This window comes from Ovis aries, chromosome 23, assembly GCF_016772045.2.
Source record: "Ovis aries strain OAR_USU_Benz2616 breed Rambouillet chromosome 23, ARS-UI_Ramb_v3.0, whole genome shotgun sequence".
Classification (NCBI taxonomy): domain Eukaryota; kingdom Metazoa; phylum Chordata; class Mammalia; order Artiodactyla; family Bovidae; genus Ovis; species Ovis aries.
Window position 1 is genome coordinate 14,066,491 of NC_056076.1, and position 7,407 is coordinate 14,073,897.

Consider the following 7,407-nt stretch of genomic DNA (forward strand, 5'->3'; position numbering starts at 1 on the left):
CAGTCAGCTGCTTAGCACTGGAGAGGAAATAGTGAGGGATTCCAGAATGAATCATGCCATCACTGAGATAGGAAAAAGATTGTTAGTTTTCACTGCAAGCTGTTCTGACACACACTGGCCATTATTTTCCTATAACTTGACATAAAAGATGCATCTTCTTTGCTCTTAGAAAGTAATGATTTCTACAACTCAACATCCAGGTAATATGTAGATTACTCAGGTTTGTATCTCCTGCAAAGCCACTCTGAGTCCTCTCTCAACAGGCATTTCATCATCATTAAACACTTTATCTTTTAAAATATTGGTAGAAGAAAGCAGAATTCAACTCATATCATTGCAACTAAGTAAAATTAATAGAAAAACAGTATGACTTAACGATGACCATGTCTAGGCTATGGGCTTGAGATCTGAGACAACATGGCAGGGAGGGGCCAAAGTGAAGGAGACTATGACCAAAAGTCTAGGCAAGATGCATGATGAAATGATGGGCAATGGCCTGAGGACACAGGCTACACTCGGGCCAATTATTCCAAGGCAAAGGGGAACAGGTATAATAGGCAGAAAGTTGAAGGACTGAGAGGATCAGGAAAAGGTTAAATTCCTAGAAAAGAGACCCACGTTATAAAGCAATGCAGTTTAAGTCACCAGTACAATGACAATTCTATAAAAAAAAAAAATTTTAAGGGTGGAGTAGAAGGCATTGTAAAATGTGATTCCAAGAACTTCTGATTCCAAGTACCAAGAACTTCTGGTTTTTTTCACTAACAAGTTTTGTGACTTTTGACAAGATATTTCACATTTCCAGGCTACAGTAATATGATAACAAGTGTGGTCTATATCAGTCAACATACATTTACTGAATATCTTATTTGAGTCAGGCACTGTGCTAGATATAGTATATTCACTGATGAGAAAGAGAAAGAGATTCTTCCCTATTTTCCTGGAACTTAGGTCCAGGATATTTGATTTCTAAATATTTTGATGTGACCCATTGTAAGAAATGTATAAATAAATAAATAAAGCACATGTGTATGTATGTATGAGTAAAATTATTTTTTCATGAAGCAATATCTAATCTTATTATGTGAAGAGAATTAGACTATTTTGATTCAATTTTATTCTAATTTTTTAATGCTGCTAAATTTATTTCATGTCTAACTAAAAGGTCATGACCAGTGGTTTCTTCTTTGCAGCCTTTTAATTCAATGGTTCTATCACTAAGATTTCTTTCATTTCTCAAGCTTCTCCAAGAAAGTGATCATTTATTTAATCCATGTTTAATGTTTGGCTCTTTGTAATAAGGTGGACAAACAAACTAAACTTCCAAATCTAGAAAAATACACATATGGAGTTATTTTGGCCACAGAACACAATATTACTTCTAACACACCCTGCCTACTAACTTCCATGAAATTCCTGATGCTGAATAGCTTTGAAATGTCCTTGCCCTTTTCCCTGAACTTTATGCTCTTTTATGTCATTAGACAAATTTCACTTTCCATAATACCTCAACTTCACAGAAAAAACCACTGCCCATAATAGAAGGTATATTCAAGAATGATAATCAGTTCAGTTCAGTTCAATTGCTCAGTCATGTCCAACTCATTGAGACCCCATGGACTGCAGCACACCAGGCCTCCCTGTCCGTCACCAACTCCCAGAGTATACCCAAACTCATGTCCATTGAGTCAGTGATGCCATCTAACCATATTATCCTCTGTCATCCCCTTCTATTCCCACCTTCAATCTTTCCCAGAATCAGGGTCTTTCTAAACGAGTCAGTTCTTCTCATCAGGTGGCCAAAGTATTGGAGTTTCAGCTTCAACATCAGTCCTTCCAATGAACATTCAGAACTGATTTCCTTTAGGAAGGACTGGTTGGATCTCCTTGCAGTTCAAGGGACTCTCAAGAGTCTTCTCCAACACCACAGTTCAAAAGCATCAATTCTTTGGCACTCAGCTTTCTTCACAGTCCAACTCTCACATCCATACATGACCACTGGAAAACCATAGCCTTGACTAGATGGACCTTTGTTGGCAAAGTAATGTCTCTGCTTTTTAACATGTTGTCTAGGTTAGTCATCTTCCTTCCAAGGAGTAAATGTCTTTTAATTTCATGGCTGTAGTCACCATCTGCAGTGATTTTGGAGCCCATAAAAATAAAGTCTCTCACTGTTTCCACTGTTTCCCCATCTATTTGCCATGAAGTGATGGGACCAGATACCATGATCCTAGTTTTCTGAATGTTGAGCTTCAAGCCAACTTTTTCACTCTCCTCTTAGATATTTCCAGGAGGACATCGTTCCTCCCTTGTTCTTTTGCCCATGGTAGGCTGGATTTATCTGAAAACACAGTGTTTTTACCAAAGGTACTCTTCTTGCAAAAAGGAAAGTTACTTTTGGAATAGATCTGTGCACTGGAATGAGAAAAATGCACTTTCCGATCAACAAATCATTTTTTTTTCCTGGTTTTATGAAGAGCAATTGGATTAAAGATGATTCTTCATTTCTGTGGTTGGTTGGTTGGTTGCCAATTTTCCAAGAAAAGAAGGAAATTTCTAAAGATAGAGATTGCAAGAAATTTTTTCAAATATATGTTATTAAGAATGCGGCCTGCTCAAGTCTAAGCGAATGTAACTCTTGCCTTTCCTTAATTAGACAGTGTGATCTGATGAAAATACCATGGAATCAGAGATAGAAGATAAAAATTTCAGTCTAGCCTCTCTCATGTGCAGGTTGATACACATGATGACCCAAAACTTCACTCCCTATAGATGATTTTGCAAAATATACAACATGAAATAATAAAAGATCATGGTTAGAGCAAAGACTTTATAAAAAAATGCATAGTAAATGTGAAATTTCTACTACCCAGGAACTCCACAAATGCCAAATCCCTCCTGTCACACATGTCACATAGGAGGCCTACCAGATAACAGAGAAGGCAGAGGTCACAGACACTGGGAGATAGGTGTGAAAGCATCATATTGAAGGTTTGATGTGATCCCAGGTGGGAGTGTAGCATTTCTAGAGTCATGGGAGAGGGACTCTGGTGACTATTTCATTAGAGGAATAATAATTGTGATAAAAACTCACTTTAAGTAAAACATAATAACTTGAATTCCACATTGACTTTCTAACTCTGATCTTGGCCAGGTTCCATTTTGTCTGATTCTCAATCTCTTTATGTAGTAAAAAGTAGTTAACATTGCTTGCCCTACCTTAGGGCTTCCCAGGTGGCGCTAGTAGTAAAGAACCCACTTATCAATGTAGGAAACATTAGAGATGCTGGTTCTATCCTTGAGGGGGATGATCTTCTCAAGGAAGGTACTGCAACCCACTCCAGTATGCTTCCCTGGAGAATCCTATTGATGGAGGAGCCTGGCAGGCTACAATCCATAGGATGGCACAGAGTTGATATAATCTTGTTTGCTTTATAAAAATAGATAATTAAAGTAAAAGAATTCTATAAAATTTAAATTATCTTAGAAACAAAAACTAATAATACTCATTCCATAAATATGTCTTGAGAGCCTGGACTAGAGTCTAGAACCATGATCCTGAATAGCCTGGCTGCTTCCTTCCAACTGCCTGAAGTGACGTTAAGTAGTAGGAGAGAGCTAAGTGAAGGTTCACAAAAGAGGTAATATATAAGCAGTGAGTACAAGAAAAAAAGTAGGTCAGCAGTCACAGAATGCAGCAGGGTGGAGGGAAACACGACTAGAGGATAGAAGAGAGAAAAGAAGATTCCCAAAGGAGAGAGAACATGAGCAGAGACCTGTAGTTGGTTCAGTTGGATGATATGTATATGCCTTGAACTGTGGAACCAAGATGAATGTGACATAGCCTCTGTCCCTCTACATAGACAAAGTCAGTGTAAGGTAGTAAGTGCTGGTGGGGAGCCAGTCAACGCATAAAAATTTAGCCAGGTGACATAGGATATCATAGATGTGATATCCATCACATCTCAGACTAGTAAACCAGCTTGTATGAATGCAGGTTGTTGTTCAGTTGCTCAGTCGTGTCTGACTCTTTGTGACCCCATGGACTGCAGCATGCCAGGCTTCTCTGTCCTTCACCATCTCCTGGAACTTACTCAAATTCATGTCTGTTGAGTCGGTGATGCCATCCAACCATCTCATCCTCTGTCATCCCCTTCTCCTGCCTTCAATCTTTCCCAGTCTCAGGGTCTTTTTTAATAAGTCAGCTCTTCACATCAGGTGGCCAAAGTAATGGAGCTTCAGCTTCAGCATCAGTCCTTCCAGTTCAGGACTGATTTCCATTAGGATTCACTGGTTTGATCTCCTTGCAGCCCAAGAGACTCTCAAGAGTCTTCTCCAACACCACAGTTCAAAAGCATCAATTCTTCAGTGCTCAGCCTTCTTTATGATCCAACTCTGACATCCATACATAACTACAAGAAAAACCTCATCTTTGACTATATGGACTTTTGTCAGCAAAGTAATGTTTCTGCTTTTTAATAAGTTGTCTAGGTTTGCAATAGCTTTTCTTTCAAGGAGCAAATATCTTTTAATTCCATGACTGCAGTCAGCATCTGCAGTGATTTTGGAACCCAAGAAAATAAAGTCTGTCACTGTTTCCATTATTTCCCATCTATTTGCCATGAATTGATGGGACCAGATACCACGATCTTAGTTTTTTCAATGTTGAGTTTTAAGCCAGCTTAAAATTGGTTTAATGAATGCAGGAGAGCGTGTGAAAGCATGTAGCATGCAGGGAGAAAAAAATGGCCAGTTTAGGGGAAAGCAAAGAGCTCAGCCTGTCTATTTTATATTAGCGAAGTGAAGTGGCTCAGTCGTGTCGAACTCTTCATGACCCCAGGGATTGTAGCCCGCCAGGCTTCTCTGTTCATGGGATTCTCCAAGCAAGAATACTGGAGTGGGTAGCCATTTCCTTCCCCAATGTTATGTTAGTAGTGATAGAAAATAAAGATGGTTTACACACGGCTTTCAATAGACAGCTAATGAGTTTATTCTTTGTTTTATGCATGGTGGGGCACAGAATACTCTTCTGAGCACAGAAATAATAGTCTGATATTATAACTCCTATTATAATTTTGATAACAGTGAAATGGATGTATTTCAAGGTGAAGAAGAACCAGAAGCAGAGAAGACTGCTTAGTTGGCTGCAAAAATAAACCAGGCCTGAAATTGTGATAGGCCAATCTAAAAGAGGGGCAGGGTAAAGAATCAGAAATATTTTTCTGATCCATCATATATAGGTGGAGTTACTTTCGCAGCACAAGTTGAAGGTTTTGACTAAGGTGAATTTATATCATTTGAAAACTGATAACAGACAATTTTCTTTGGCATACATTAAAAAGATAAACAAAGTCATTAAGCCCAGCCCTGAACTGGATCAATGAGGAGGCTAAGGCCAGAAAATAGCGAGGACTGTTCTGAATCAGCCAGTTTTAGTAGCAGATAAAGAACAGCCCTGTGGCTATGACTCTAGCGCACTTCTTGTCACACTTCGCCCAAGAAAAACTACCATCCATTATTGTCCAGAGAGACCGAGGCACAGAATGAAGGTTTGCTCCTGACAGAGGTGACGGCAGCTCTCAGTTCTTGCTGCTCTGGTCGCTCAAAGTTCGAGGCACAAATCCTTCACCCCTCAGGCTCGGGCCTCCCACTTCACACGTTCACTGACAAACACTCACTGAACCCTGCTAAGAAACACCCCTGCTGCTAGATGCTGAAAGGACAGAGCCAAATAAATCCCAGGACTGTGACAGGTCTAAAATGAGTTTTCATCAAGGTGGACAGCACTTTGGTAAGGTGAACGGCATGGACCCGCTGGCTATCGAACTCTGGAAGGAACTTGGCTCTTATTAAGTCTGGAATGCTATCCACAGCAACAATGCCCACTCTGTGTGTTCACTGAGGTTGAAGCATTATTTGAACTTTAGTCTCCCTCGGCTGAGATAGCTCAGAGCCTGCCTTGTCAGCTTCTCTCTGGCAGCTAGGCCATGTTCCTGAACTCTTTAGCTACTGACTGGCGTGCTACTTGCAGCCAGACAGACATGGGTCTGACTTACAGCATCCTTTAAGCTCAGAGGCCCTCACTGTTATGTTTTACCCAAATCAGAGTCTTGCATTCAGCTTGAATTAAATCTCAATTTTTCATGCATTTGTATACAAGCATTTTCACTACAGGAGGCTTCCTTTGGGGTTAACTTGGTCCCTTAGTCCTAAAACAGGCTGATCCAAGGCACTCCTCTTCCCAAGTTCCGTGCTGCAATCCCAGAAATGCCTTCCAGCAAAACCACTTGAGACAGAACAAAAGCAACAGGTATAGAAGACATTATTTCCCAGGAAACCCAGAACAAAAAGGGGCTTCCCCAGATACTGGCAAGAAAGTACTAGTAAGAAAAACAGAAAGGGCAGGTGTTATACTAAGTGCTAAGCTCTGGACAAGTAAAACTCAGATATGTGGCTATTTGGACACTGCTTCATTTTACCTTGAGTTTATTTAATCTGGGCTCAGCTATCTCAATTATTCTGTTTGAGTTATTTATATGTAAGTATTGAGCTGCTGTGGGTATTCTCCATCCACAGCTACCAGGCTTATTCATGTTCTCACTATGATTCTCAGGGCAAGATGAAAAGCAAAACAGAAATAACAGAAAAAACAGAACCATTAAAGTGGGGCTCCTCCCTCCTCTAATGAGCCAGCACGGCAAAACAAATGATGCTTTTTGATACTGCACACATATTGCCGTAGCCATGGAAACACACTTAGCAGCAAAGAAACCTTGACCTTTCCCCATCTGTTTAGAATCTTCACAGTGACACATTAATTTCAACATATGAAAACAAAAAAAGAAGGGCATAAATGTTACATTTTCTATAATTTCCATGCAGCAACCAGCTCAGTGTGAATAAAATGCCTAGATGAGGAAGTAATGATGCAGTTAGTTTAAGCTCAATACCCCGAGGCAGAACCGGGTGACATTTTCCTGGCATTAAGCAAAATGACTCTAATATAATAAGCTCAGCAACTTACCGAGAGACTACAGGAAAGGCTCCAAAATTGGACCAGAGATAAACAGCTACAAGAACAAACACTAGCCAGTGTAAATATTCCCCAGAAACAATAATAGATGTCTCCAAAAATAACATTCAGTGAGAGCTAAAGCATTTTTTCCAGGCAGCTATTGTTAGCAGCTAAAAGTTTAAGACAATTGAAACAGATTCTTACCAATTCTATTCAATCCAATAAACATTTAAGGAAGTTTTCTCTTTTTATTGATAGATAAGAATTGGGTATAGAAGACTATATAACACAGGTTCTGTTTGTTGTAAATAAGAAATATTAACTCACTTAAATCCATTACAAAAACTCTGTGAAAGGCAAGATAAATGTAGCAGATGTAATGAGGGAAAGTC